General features: G+C 44.8%; 1 protein-coding gene across 7 annotated transcripts in view; it reads right to left on the minus strand.

Moving 5' to 3' along the window:
- The window catches only part of Frmpd1 (FERM and PDZ domain containing 1), a 175097-nt gene that overhangs the window by 89415 nt on the left and 71193 nt on the right, over positions 1–14489 (minus strand). The window contains exon 1 of one of the 7 annotated variants that reach the window (XM_047523709.1): positions 6488–6608. The exons of 5 other annotated variants lie outside the window; for them this stretch is intronic. The gene's annotated coding sequence lies outside the window, so the exon portion shown is untranslated. Of the gene's footprint in view, positions 1–6487; positions 6609–14489 lie in introns of those variants that run through there. One more of the 7 variants, XM_047523705.1, reaches the window with a different exon arrangement.

Consider the following 14489-nt stretch of genomic DNA (forward strand, 5'->3'; position numbering starts at 1 on the left):
GAGCTTCAACTTCTCCTTCCCATTGATAAAAACTCCACTGACTAGCCAAGCATGCTGGTGAAAATGAGGGTGTGGACCAGAAAAACCTGAGCTTTTCTGAGCAGCCTGATCCCTGATGGCCCCACCCAATCATAGAACAGGGATGATCACAGCAGCACTGGCACCCTTCAGAGCAGTAGTAGCTAGGATGATGAAGGCCGGGAGAGACACAAAATGGGCAGAATGAAAACCTGAGGCCAGTGAACCTGGAGAACTAGGTTCAAATGCACTCAAGAGAAAAGGCAGTTGCAAAAGTAGCCAAAAAGAAAAATGTCCAAGTCCCAACTCCAGAAAACTACAAATGTGACATTATTTGGGAAAAGAGTCTTTACATGTGCAATTAAGTTAAAGATCTTCAGAGGAGGAGCTTATTTGGTTCACCCAGGTGGATCCTAAACCCCATGACAAGTGACCTTATGAGAACAAGGCAGAGAGATTTACTGTAGACAGAAGAGGAGGAGGTAATGTGACCAACGAAGTAGAGGCTAGAGTGACAGGGTCACAGGTCAAGAAATTCCTGCAGCCACCAGAAGCTGGAAGAGGCAGAGAAAGGATCCCCCTTACAGCCGTCAGCTAGGAGGTAGCACTGCCAACACCTTGATTTTGAACTTCTGGTTTCCAGAATTGTGAAAGAATAAATTTCTGAAGTTTTAAGTCATGGCTGTGATGGTATGTTCCAGTATCCACAGGAAACTATACAGAACCTAAGAAACGGATAAGGAATTTGAGTTCCAATGTGGTGGCCAACTGACTTGGGGCCACCCCACATAAGCCACTGGTCCACTCTCTTCCACAACCTACCAGGCCCCTCTGACAAAGGGCATGGAGTTCCCTAATGGCACAACCTAAGGCCCATGGGGACCCTAAGTGAGCCTAAGCAGGACTAACACAAGCACAGACCTCTGAGGTGAGGCTGCAGTGGTCCTGGACCCCTCTGGGCTGATCTGAGCCCACCGGCACAGCTGTTCAATTCTTAGCTCTGTCCTTTTCAAGGGACTGGATAAACTGGAGCATTCTGCCTGAATAAAGGAAGACTCTGGGGCCTGATCTCTGTCTCTGAATGTCCAAATGGCCTATGTGGCTGTCAGGAAAGAAGAAATGGATTTTTATGTGGGGCCTCAAAGGGCAGAATCAAGGCCAATGGGACAGCATTGCCTGGGGGAAGATTTTTGGCTCAGCACAATGAAGAATTTTCTAATAATCGGAGCCAACTGAGAGTAGAATAGGAGTGCCTGGAGGATTGGCAGGTCCAAGCAGAGTCTGGGTGTGCTGGGGGAATTCCTGAGCCAGACAAAGGCTGCTCTTGATCATCTCTGGAGCTGGCAGTTTTGTGTGAGGGTCCAGGACTGGTGGCTAAAATGTCCTGTAATGTGTGTATGAATCTGGGTTTTCTACTTAGAGACAAGTGACACTCTAAGAAACTTATTATGCAGCTTTTGTGAAGAACTAAGTTCAGAAACTACCCAGAAATGACTTGATAAAAAAAAATTGATTCTTACTTAGTCACAGTGGTACATGCTTATAATCCCAGGACTCTCAAGGCTGAGACAAGAGAATCCCAAATCCAAGACTCAGCAACTTAACAAGACCCTATCTAAAAAGAAAAAAATAAAAAGGAATAGGGGTGTAGCTCACTAGGAAAGTACTTGCTTAGTATGTGTGAGGTCCTATAATTGATTCCCATCTACACACACACACACACACACACACACACACACAGAACCAATTCTTCCTGTCCCTATATACAAAATGTTCCCCACTCCCAGGGATCAAGAGAGTAGAAAAGCATGTATCTCTGTATAGACATCATTTTCTAACCTGACCAGGGGCCACAGCACTGTACAGGTGACAGAGGAGCCCTGCAGGGATAGTCTGGGTTTGATGTTCTTTCCCAGGGAAAACCAAAGAGAACAGAGGCTCAGCTACTGGCTGAAGTATCTTCATAAGAACAAATAAATGACACCATCATCTTTATCTTAATAATTATTTTTTCTTCTGAATTCTACATTTGGGACAAGTAAGACAACGAAGTAGTTACTCAGAAGGTTACCGTGTTACTGTCCATAGGTTAGCTCTGGGGAGAGTGTTTCTGGTGGGGGCAGGGTGTTGACGCTGCTTTAGGAGGCTGTAGTCTACACTGGGTATCTTGAAGACTCAGGACAGGAAGCACAGCATTTCTCATCTGCCTGCACATCTGTCTTCTTTTAAGTCAAAATCTCAGAACGAAGCACTATTGCATCCGGATGAGTTCCTCTGAAGCTCTTTCCGTTCAGGATTTTGAAAATTTGCCATGTTACCCTTTTACTGAAACAGCTGAGGTTCTCGGATCATTCCTCAAGAGAGGTCAAAAGAATACACTTTCATACTTTTAGATTTACCACCATATCTTTCCTAGTCTGTAATTAGTGTTTTGGAGTTTTTTACCCCACTTTTTCTTCAGAAGAGTCAGTGTCAAGAACACACATCATTTAGTGGATGACTTGGGAAATGATTGGAAGCCTGAATCTTTTCTAACCACTGGCGAAAAGGTTTCCAAACATCAGATGAGTCCCTGAAAATGCTGTCAGTTCACTGAAAATAATGGCTACTGCCCTCCCATCAACTGGCCAAGCACCAAACCAGGCTTTCCACTGTCCTTCAGGCCGAGAGTTAATTTTTTTTTTTTCTGAGCTACAGAATGTAATCTGTAGTTACCCAAACAAATTTAAGCCAGTATTGCTACTGCTTCCATGAACATTATTAAATATCTTAAAATATTATATATCTTAAAATAGAGTAGAAATAGCTGGGCATAGTAATACACGCCTATAATCCCAGCTACCAAGGAGGCTGAGGCAGGAGAATCACAAGTTTGAGATCAATGTGGGCAACTTAGCAAGACCCGGTCTCAAAATAAAATTTTAAAAAGGGATAAGGATGTAGTTTGATGGTAGAGGGCTTGCCCAGCATGCATGAGGCCCTGGGTTCATCCCCAGTACCCTACTCCCCAACATGCAAAAATAGAAATACAACTACAACAGCTGTACAGTAATCAAAATTTTATATATTGAATAGTGTTAAGAACATAGGCATGTTTGGTATTTGAAGACTTTTCATATCAGATATTTTGGTAGGGTAAAGAATACTTTTTATAATACAAACAATTATTGTCAAAAGCTTGAAGTTTCAAGTCTTACATAATATATTTATTTAAAATAGGCCACAATGAAAAGCTAAATTCAAAATGCAGGCTCATCTTTGAGGTTGCATGGACTGTTCATCAAATGAAGGCCCTATATTTGAAGCTTCAGAATGCCAGCAGTGAGTTCAGCTAAGGACCAGATGCAACCCCTACATAGCAGCACTGAGTTTTTGGCTTGACTCAAACCACTTCAGATCTCAGAAAAATCATAGGCTTTTATCAATCCAAAACAGCAAACACATTACCAAGCTTGTGCTAGTGCTGGGCTCTATTGAAAGGGCTGAAGAGTGAAATGGAACATCATGCCTGCCACTCCAGGGGTTCCTTGTGGGTCACAGCCACATATACCAATGACCACATACAACGTACTTCAAAGCCAACAGCAACTGCTTCTCCATGGAAGGAACCAAATACAATGGGAGATCAGGGGATAGAAAAACCTCAGGACAATGGGATCAGAAAGACAGCTTCCTAGGGGAAGGAGGATTTGAGCTTGGCCTTCAGTCATGGTTAAGACCATCAAGACTCAGGTAGATGCTAGGCAGAGAAGGTATAGAAGGGCAAAGGCCTAGAGACCTGGGGGTCATAAGGTATCATGATGCTATTCTTCACCCTCCTGTCCTTTTCTTCTTTGACCACCACAAATGCTGAGCAACCTACATTAGGGCAGAAGGAAGCCAGAGTCCAGTTCCTAGCATATATGGACAAAGAAGATATATTTATAACTGTGTCTGACTGTCAAATCCTCCCACCTGGGTCCTTGAGCACATAGTGATAAGCTTGTGGGAGGCAGGGATTGAGTCTTCTGATTAACCCATCTGCAGCCTCTACTACCTAACAGTATTTACAGGACATTGGCTGCTGCCACTGTTAGTATCTGATCTAAGAACCCTCGAAATAACAAATAGCCCCTGTCTCTGGAATCAGAATGCACTCTGAGTATAACAAGTTGTCATGGGCGTTCCATCCTGGTGGAGAGGTTCAAGTCAATATGCAAACTAAAACAAAAAGCACCATTTTATACTCTAACAGTGCCTGGCAATATACTGAACTTTTCCAAGAACACACTGATAAGAGGAACCAACTTTTATCAAACACCTATTATATGCTAACACCCCATGTAAGAGCTTTTATACATGATCTCATGTAATCTTGTAAGCTTGAAATTATCATTATTCCCCTTTGATAAATGAGAAAAGTGAGATTCAGAGGCCCAATATCCCAAAGCCAGCAGACAACAAGCAAAGGTCTGGAGCTTGCTGCACCTCTTCCCACTGACCTCTGCTTTGGAACATTTCACCTGCTCCTGTATTTCCACCAGACTCACTGATCTCATTTGTGTCCTGGGTTTTCCTAGCTCTGTGCCTTTGCTCATACCAGTCCCTTTATATATGTCACCACCTGTTGAAACCTTCTTCCTCCCTCCACCTTCTAGAGGGCAGACTTCTCCATCCTGTTAGAATTCACCATCCTTCTGTTCTCAGAAGTCCCAGGTGATGAAGCCCAGAATGCCCTGTGGTATAATCTCTCTATTCCTTAGGACAACCTGAGCTCCTTGAGGGAAGGGCCTATCCGTAATTTTCATATTTGTTTCTTCCTGAATGAGTGGTAAGAAAGTGCTTGCTGAACCACTAGAGAATGAAGAAGAAAAAATTAAGTTTGCATTTGAATGCATCTGAGAGATAAAAGGCTCTGGACAAATTAGCTTGGAATACAAAGCATCACTTGGGAAAGGCAAACGTATGCACCACAACTCTGCTCCAGTCACAAAGCATGCTCTCACCAGCCCTCTGACTTCATAAAGCTTGAAATTTAAAACCAGGATCTCTAGGAAGGAAATAATAAAAATCACTTCCATGAGAATCTTTTCATAGTAATGCATTTCATCCACACACTGGGGAGACACTAATTGCAGCACAAGAGGAACAAGATTTGGGCAAAAGAACAAAGCTCATGTCACATTTAACTACCTCCTGCTTATCTTGCTGTGGCTGCACTAGACTTCTCCTGTGTTGTACTTGCTGATCTCTAGGCCTCCCAAACATCCCTATAAGAGCGCTCACCAGGTATTCGTGATTTAAAGTGATTTTAAGTGGTCTCCATTGGAAAACATCTCCACCATGGCTTAAATTAGAAACAACTAGATGTTGGCCTCTCTGTCAGACCCCTATAACAGTGCAGTATTTTTTTCCAAACAACAAATCGAGGTTTTTACAAAAATAACTGCCTCACAAACAGAAACATTTCCTGATCTATACGCCACTTTGAAAACAAATCATTATGCCGTTGAATATTTTATGATGGTCCAAAGCACTGAAGGAGGCAAAATGAGCATTCACCAATCCTTGCCATGTCTATTTTGGTACTCCCAAAGCAAACTGCAAATGTTTCCTTTATTTTCTAAACACCCATTTGCAAGTGCTGGATGGATTTTTGATGAAACATTGCCTCCATCCAAACTGACCCTTTAACTCAGAGACCCAAGGTTCCACTTCCCTAGAACTTACAGCTGGAGGACCTTAGCCAACAACGAGTGAACACTACTTGCACCTTATGTTGAAGCGACCAAACCAGTGGGAGACTTGCACAAGGTCACACAGCCTCCATGGTATAAGAGCCACCAGGATCTAGACTCCCAACCCTGGGAGCTTCCTCAACTCTGAGGCTTTCTCAATACCCCTTCTTAAAGCTCAGTCAAAGCTACTGCAGTTTAGCGATAGGACTCTGAGATTCACTTCTGTGGGTCCCAGCATTCCTCTCTAACCCCCATGATCCCTGGAGCTGAAACACTTAAGAGATGCCCCTCCACTCACAAAACGGCAATCCAGGGTTGGTGCTCAGCGGATAGTCCCTGGCGAATCCCTGTGGGTCCAGGGAGGGCCGGGCAGGGAGGGCCGGTCTGAGGTCACTCAGAAAATTGGCGCTGGCTGCGACCGCACCTGAACTCAGGTTTGCCTCCCGGTTTGCCGCTCTTTCCACTAACTACACCAAGCAGGTCTCGGAAACTTAGGCGATGCATGGGTCCTGTGTAAAGAGTTAACCGTTGCAGGTCCTGAACTAAGCGGTGGGCTAGTCTCGCGTCGGGAGTGGGGACACCAGGACCGGAGTCCGGCGCGGATCACCGGGGACCGCTGGTGCAGGCAAAGCGCACCGTGGAGGGCGGCGCGGAGGAAGCCGAGGGAGCTTGCAGCTCCCGGAGGCACAGGCCTGGGGTGTGGAGACCGGCAGTTCCCCCAAAACTTTGCGGCGAAGGGACCTCGCCCTTACCTGCAGAGGAGGTGCCGCCCGCGCGGACACGGACCTGGCGGGCTGACGCTCTCGGCGAGGGGCGGCCCCGCCCAGCGGCGGGCACAGTAGCGGGCCAGGCTCTGGCAGCCGCTCGGCTCGGGCTCGGCTCGGGCTCCGCCTCCCGCGCCGCGGCTGCAGCCGGAGGGGGGACGCCGGGCCGGGCCGCGCCCGCGCCGTCTGGCGGCGGCAGGTGCTGAGGCTGCAGCTGCGAGGCCGCCAGCTGCCGGCGCCGCGACCCCCGCCCCGGGGGAGGAGTCCCGCACGCCGCCAACAAGGGCCCGGGAGGTCCCGGCCCGCCGCAGTGGGCGGTCCTGCTCCCACCCGGGCCCTGCCTCCGCCGGCCTTTCCCAGCTCCCCGCCGGAGCACGCTGCGTCCGCCTGTACCCACGGGGACACTGAGGCCTGGAGAGGAAACGGACTACCCAAGGTCACCCAGACCCGCGGAGGTTGGGGCAAAACTGGAACCCAGAATGACCTTCTACTCCTACCTTCCTCGGCTCTCCTACCCCAAGGGTTTTCAGATGAGCAGGGCTACCTGGTACTGTGGGGGACACAAAGGACTTTACTTTCCCCTATAACCTTCCCAGCCCCTAGCGCCCAGTCCCTCAGGACCTCGGGATGAGTGAAGAGGGCAGGCTGGGGGGAGCATATGTGGCACGCTGGATCTCCTCTCCCACCTCTGCAAACTCCTCAGGCTCGCTGGGACGCTTCACAATCCCGGCTCCCCTCCCCAGCCCTCCTGGATGGCTGGCTCCTCAAATCCTGAGAGCCCTAAACTGCCGGAGCGTCCTGGATATCTCCACTCAATCCTCTTCTGATTCCTTGGGCCATCTCACCTACTCTCTCGGCTCCCGTCTACCACCTCTCTGTCCATATACCCATATGCCTGTCTCTATCCAAGAGACACTTGACCCTTACTGTGTGTCAGAAACTGGAGATACAGCCTTCTGCAAGATATGATTCATGCCTCAAGTAATGTAGAGTCTAGCAGACTATGAATACAGTGCAGCTGCAGTAACAATATCATATCCCAGGTGTCCAAGACCCCATGGCAGGTGCCTGTGTTAACTGAGTGAAGTCCTCCTGGAGGAGACAACCTCTACACAAACCTGAGAAGTCAATTGGGGTTGGCCAATAAAAGGGAAAAGTGTGAAGAGAGCATTCCAGGCAGAGGCACAGAAACAAAAACCCAAAGATGAGGTAGGTCCCACTAAGAGAGGGGCAGGAGGTCAAAGCAGAAGCCAGAAAGTCAGAGGGGCCCATGTCCGGTCAGGAATTTGTACTCTGTTCTCAGTGAAATGGCAGGTTTATGAGTGGGATTATGAGGATGGAAGAAGACCAGCAGACTCTTTGCAGCATTGGAGTCAACTGGACCCAGATGTAGACAGATGCTCCAGCACCTACCTCCTCTGTATCCTTCATTCCCAAATGAAGGACATCCCAATTTCTCCAGAAACTCTCTCTTGAACAGCTCTATCTTTGAAAGGCCTCCTAGGTACTGCACCCAAAGCTTTCTTTTCTCTCAATGCCCAACCCTGTGCCACCCTGTGCCATGGGCTGAATAAGGCTCAGCTCCTTGGAACCTGCTTCTGATCTCACCCATCTCTGTTGTAGAAGTACAAAGTTCTCCCCAAGGATAAGCACTATTGGGAGAAATGGACAAAAATGGAAAATTCTGAAGCCATAATAGAAATAAAGTAAGTCTTTAAAAACTTAAGTTTATCTTTCCACATTATTCTTTACAATTGCATATGAATACAGTTTTCTCAAAATAAAGTTTAACTTAAAAAAGTGTATTTTAGATAAAGATTAATAACCAAATTATGATCTCCAGTGCAGATTAAACATCAAAGACAGCACTTGTCAGAAAGGAAGATAAGAACTCAACCCTCTTGTCCAGTGAGTACAAATTTTCCCCATGGCATTTCATTCCATTCGTCTCAATTTCCTAGTGGCCTGTGCCAGAAACATCTACCCCTTCAGGTACTTTATGTATTTCTGTATAAACAATGCCACCGTTGTCTCCAGTGATACCCCCCACCGGCCCTGTAGGGTTCCCATTCTGATTGCTTTTCCTTCTCACTGTCCTTTGCCATTTCTTCCTCATCTGCCAGTGTGGCAGATGCTGAGGTTCCACATGCTCCCCCGTGGTCTCTTTCTCCCTTCACTCTCACTGAGCCATTGTGTTGGCTGCGTGGCTTCAGTCCAGACCTTCTTTTGACACACCACTGCTTGCTGGACATCTCCTGAATGCACTTCAAGAATCCTGGTCCCAACACAGACGCTTTAGTCAGCTTTTTGTTGCTGTGATCAAAACACCCAACAAGAACAACTTAGAGGAAAGAAAGTTAATTTTGGCTCATGGTATCAGAGGTCTCAGTCCTTACACTGCTGACTTCATTGCTCCAGGGAACAGAACATCTGATGAGGCAGAACAACTTAGGGGAAGGGCTTGGCAGGGAAAGCTCCTGTCCTCATGGCAACCAGGAAGCAGAGAGGGGTGGGAGGAAAGGACCACAGGGAAGATGAACCCTTCCAGGGAACACCCCCAATGATACGCCTCCTACTGCCAGACCTCACCTAACTACGGTTACCACCCAGTCGGTTCATTCCAACTAGTATGAGCTGATTAGGTCACAACCCTCGTAATCTAATCACATCACCTCTGAACATTCCTGCATTAATGCAGGAGTTTATGGAGGTCACCTCATATCCAAACCATAACAACAACCAAAACCAAACTCACATCTTTCCCCCAAATTACCCCTTCTGCATTGTTTCCTTCTCTACTGGTGGTGGCTCCATCTTCTCACAGGCATTTGAACTAGAAACTTAAAGGACATTCTAGACTCTTCCTTCTTCCTGGCCTACTGGTCACTAAGACCAGTCAACTCTGCCTCCTTATTCTTTATGCATGTCAGCTCCTCTTCATCCTGCTGTCCTCGTCTCAGTTTGGAGCCTTAGCATTTCTTGCCACAGTTGTAGTAACTGCCCCAGTCTTGAGTATTTGCAATTCATCCTTCAAATACTGACTGTAATATTTAATATTTTAAACCACAAACCTGACAAGTCACTCCCCTGCTGAAGATACTGCAATTGTTCCTTTTATAATTTTTTTTTTTTTTTTTTTTTTTTTTTTTTTTTTGGTATTGGGGAATGAACCCAGGTTAACCACTAAGCTCCATTTGCTGCCTTTTTCATTTTTTATTTTGAGACAGGGTCGCACTAAGTTGCCCAGGCTGGTCTTGAACTTCCCATCCTCCTGCCTCAGCCTCCTGAGTCACTGAGACTATAGCCATGTGCTACTGCACTCTGTTGCATTGTTCCTTTTTGACCTAGCCATAGTTTTAACACCTTAGCAAGGTGCGCCACCCTGTTACCAGTTAGCCTTATTTCCATTTCACCCTGTACCTGCATACCAAACACCCTATGTTCCCAGGGTGCATCATACAATAAGAAAACAGCACTGTGTTAAAAAAAAAAAAAAAAAAAAGGAGTCTTTAGTGAAACCATCTGGGTTCAAATCCCAGCGCTGCCATTTTTTAACCTGTGTAACGTGAAGGGATAGTTCCATAACCTCTCAGTTCTATATTTCTTTCTTTGCAAAGAGAGCATAATAAGAATATCTACACCCCAAGCCAGATAAGGTGGTACACACCTATAATCCCAGCAACTCAGGAGATCTGAGGCAGGAGGATTAAAAGTTCAAGGTCAGCCTGGGCAATTTAGTGAGACTCTGTCTCAAAATAAAAAAAAATAAAATAAAAAGAGTCAGGATGTAACTCAGTGGCAGAGCACTCCTGGGTTCAATCCCCAGTACAAAAAACAAAAACAAACCTAGCAATATTCTATAAATTCTGAGTTTCTAGAAAAGAACCTGCTAACCATCACTGTTAGTGAGACTTATAATCATTCTATGCAGTGAAGATTACTCTGTTTATTTTACAGAAAAGGTCACTGAGACTCCAGGAAGTTAAGTAACTTACCTAAGATTTCACAGCTATAAAGTAGCAGCCCCGAGATTCATATGGGATGCTAAATCCCATAGTTTGAATAAGCTCTTACCTCCCTCTTGTTTCCCTGCTTTACCCACTGCCTGTTAGACAAGCTTTTCTTCTTCCTTTAAATCCTGGTAAAAAAAAATATTTTCTTTTCCATGAAGTCTTCCCAGTCCCTCTTTGTGCTTCTGCTATATGAAGCATATACATCAAATAAAGCACACAGCATGCCATTACAATGGATTGTTAACATGTTTATCACCTCTAGACCCCTTTGAGAAAGATAATGTCTTATTTTTCTCTTCCTAGAATTCTATAAAGATTTGTTGAATGAATGAATAAGTCAACACATAAAATATACATAAGATTCTCAAGAGTTTTACCCAACAACTGTCATTTCCATATAGATCACTTTTAATATTTATTTTTGTCACTCTGAAGAGTAACATTTTGGTGAGAGAAGAGCATTAAATGATCCCATATTGATATAGAGCAAGATGTAGCAAGACTGAAATTTCTCATCTTGCTGTTTGGTTGTGCCTTGTCCCTATCGGATGTCTCTCCTTTTTTTAGTGACACAATGTAATAACCCATAATGAGAAGCCATGTTGCATTCTAATGAGACTTCCTGACTAAAACATCTGAGGTTTGAATTTATTTCCCATAAGTACCATTTCAGTTAAAAGTTTGCTTTCTCTATGGCAATGAGCGTACCATTTGTCATTTGCTAAGTGCCCATACCTTCCCTTTATCTGTATTAATTTCCTTTGCATTCAAATAATTCTAAGAGCTGACTTAATAGTTAGCTTTTCTATACAATTTGTGTTCTTAGAATGCCTAACTCTTCCTGCTGCACATCTATTGTTCCCAAAATAGAATAGTTTACTGCTTCAAATTTCAGCTTCACTGTCTGCAGTGACTTAGGACAAGTTTCTACTTTTCCTCAGAATGATCAAATGCCATGTGGTTAAACAAATGTTTTTAAAAACCTGGGCTTGTCATTTTGTATGGAGTAGTGATTTTAAACTAGATGTTAGAAACATTTAATACATACCAGAACACAAGTGTATTGGCAATTTTAATGACTTCCCCTCAAATTAATGAGAAGCACCGCAGGTAAAAGAAAGCACACTGTTCTGGAGAAGAGTACGAAGAGGAGATTCTAGTACTGTTCTAACACTTATGCAAGTCTTTTTTAGGGTCTTATTAGAAAACAGAAGAGACAAGATTACCTTTCAGGTCTCTTTCAGATCTAAAACAACGTGCTCCTTGTGTCAAAATTGAAAGTAAAAAAGGCTGGCGATGTAGCTGAGTGATAGAGCATCTTTGGGTTCAGTCCCCAGTACTGCCAAAAAAAAAAAAAAAAAAAAAAAGAAGAAGAAGAAGAAGAAGAAGAAGAAGAAGAAGAAGAAAGAAAAACCATTTAAAAAGAAAGAAAGAAATAGCCATATACAAAGGGCTAGAGATGTGACTCAGTGGTAGAGTGCTTACCTAGCATACATGAGGCCCTGGATTTGACCTCCAGCACCACATGCAAATACAAAAAAATAAGAAATAGCCCTATCCAAGATCTACGTCAGAGTTCTAGATCCTAGTTCTCTCTACCTTGCTTCATGGCAAGTCCACTCTTCTGGGATACAATTTTTTCTTCCATAAAAAGAGGGGCTGATATCTGATGATAACCAAGATCCCTTGAGCTCTTCACCAAATAATTCTTCGAGATTAAGCAAGTTAAAGTGCTATCGAGTCACAAAGAGAGGTGCTGCTGTGCTCTGCCAAAGACACTGGGCACTTACCATGAGGATTACATTACCTCTTGAGCACAAGGAAATTGTTGCTGTACAGAGAGAAATGATGACATGAAAACAACACGCTCTTACTCCCCAGGTTCTAGGACACAGGCAGGGACATTCACTGCTCACTTCTGAACAGTGAATCACCCAATTCACTGAAAATATGGAGAACAGGGAGTTGGGCTCGAAAATCTACCATCTGTGTATTAGTGAAGCGGGATGAGTCCCCCCAAACTCCCCAGATCTTGCCCCATCACTTATCACAGTAGTTCCTACAAAGGTGATCAATTTGTACTTTTAATTTATGGGAGGATTGCTTGGGGGTGGTTAAGAAACATGTCTCCCTCCTGGATTGCTTCCTTAGCTCTCATAGAAGCTTTGCTTAAATTTCATTTCTTGCTCCTTGATAAAACTGATATTCTAATCTATTTCTAATGTGATAAACTTAATGACTCAGAAACAGAGGGAGAAGATGGGATATTTGTGTAGAATTGGGAGTGATTATAACAATTTAAAAATATTCAAGGTCCTTATGCCTCTTGTCAGATGCATTTTAATCTCATTTCTTAGGTGACAAATCTTTCTGTGTTTTGAGGACAGTTTTGAATATATATAGGAGTGACTTGAGCATCTTTTACTCTCTCTTTTTATCTCTGTAAAAATCTCCTCACCTCTGCTGTTTTTGGGAGATAGCATCTGGGAGGAAGGTACGCTTTTGAGGTTGTGACCAATCTCCAGTGTGGCCCTACCATGGTCTCACCAACTACATCTGGTCCAATTCCCGACACTTGGTTCTGCTCTGAATCTACTGGGTAACTGCAACTGTGCATCTCTGTTCTGTTCTGCTCCCCACACCTCTGGGAGCAGATGCCACCATCTTCAATGCTACTCCACCCCCTACATCTCACCCCTTTACTCTTTCATAGAATTTGAGTTTGTTACATACCAGACAGAGAGGTGATTTCATTTTAGTCTCTCACCAGCTCCTTGAATAATGCAGGACAAACATTATGATCCCCATTTGACATAAGATGAAACTCAGACAAGTTCAGAGAAAAATGATTTGCATGAAGTCACAGAGTCGGTCAATGGAATTGAAATTCAGGTTTATGTGGGGAGCAGAGTTCTATCCTTGGCGGGAAAAAGGTGTTAGGAAATTTCATATCAAGTTATGGAGAAATTACCTTGATCCCCTTAGGATGACTTTCCGGGGGTGGTTCTCGGATGACAGGGACCTGCATCCTACAGCCGACACCTCTCTTGTCCAACTCCCTACTGAGAGAACTCAAACTGTGAGATGTACAGTGAATGGAGGGCATAGGACACTGGGGCTATGGTGGGAGCCTAAAGGAGATTGCGGGGGGACACAGCTAGGGAGACACCCAGTGCAGGAACACTGAGGGTATCCTCTCTGCAATGCTGTTTAAAATGCAAGGTGAACCAAGGCCCAGGAGCCTGTGGAATGTCCTACCTCACTAGTTTGCAGTGAAAGTTTTTGATCCTGGAACTAGCAGAGGAGCTCAGCTGACCCCAACTGAGCAGGACCCCTTAGCAGGGAAGGAAGAATTGCCCGTCCACTCGTTGCACATAGCTCTGAGGGAAGACGCCTGATTCTACTGAGTCCTGCCCCTGTAGAGGAGGACACAATTGGGTCAAAATACATTTTCTAGGTGTACTGCTAGCATGCACAGCATCTTTAAGTGGGTAAGAAAAAGGTATTCCATTTCGGATGTCATTGTGATAATAAAAAAACAATGCTCCCTTCCTTTGAGCAAGCACACCAGGGTATGCAGTTCAGCCAGTAAATTTTGCTCCTTAGCCTCTCAACCAGGTGCTCATGTGCAGTAGACAACATACACAACAGCACACAGCAGCCCAAACCCTCCCCGTTCATCCTGGGAGTATTCAAAGATCCTACAGGCCTCTCCCACCTCATCTCAGCCTTGTGCATCCAAGATTAATCATCTTGCTCCCCATTGGACCACTAGGGAAGAAGCACCTTTCTTTCCTCTCAGGATTGCTGAACTACTACTACCAAGTGGCCACAACAGCCTGTCCTGCCCATGTGATGTTGACACCAGTGGTCAAACCAAATCAGGTTCACTGAGAGGAAGTCAAAAGTTCGAAGGAAGAAGACCAAGATGGCTAGAAGAGAGAAATCATTCTAAGATAAATGTAACAGAAGAAAGA

The sequence above is a fragment of the Sciurus carolinensis genome, chromosome 14, assembly GCF_902686445.1.
Source record: "Sciurus carolinensis chromosome 14, mSciCar1.2, whole genome shotgun sequence".
Lineage (NCBI taxonomy): Eukaryota > Metazoa > Chordata > Mammalia > Rodentia > Sciuridae > Sciurus > Sciurus carolinensis.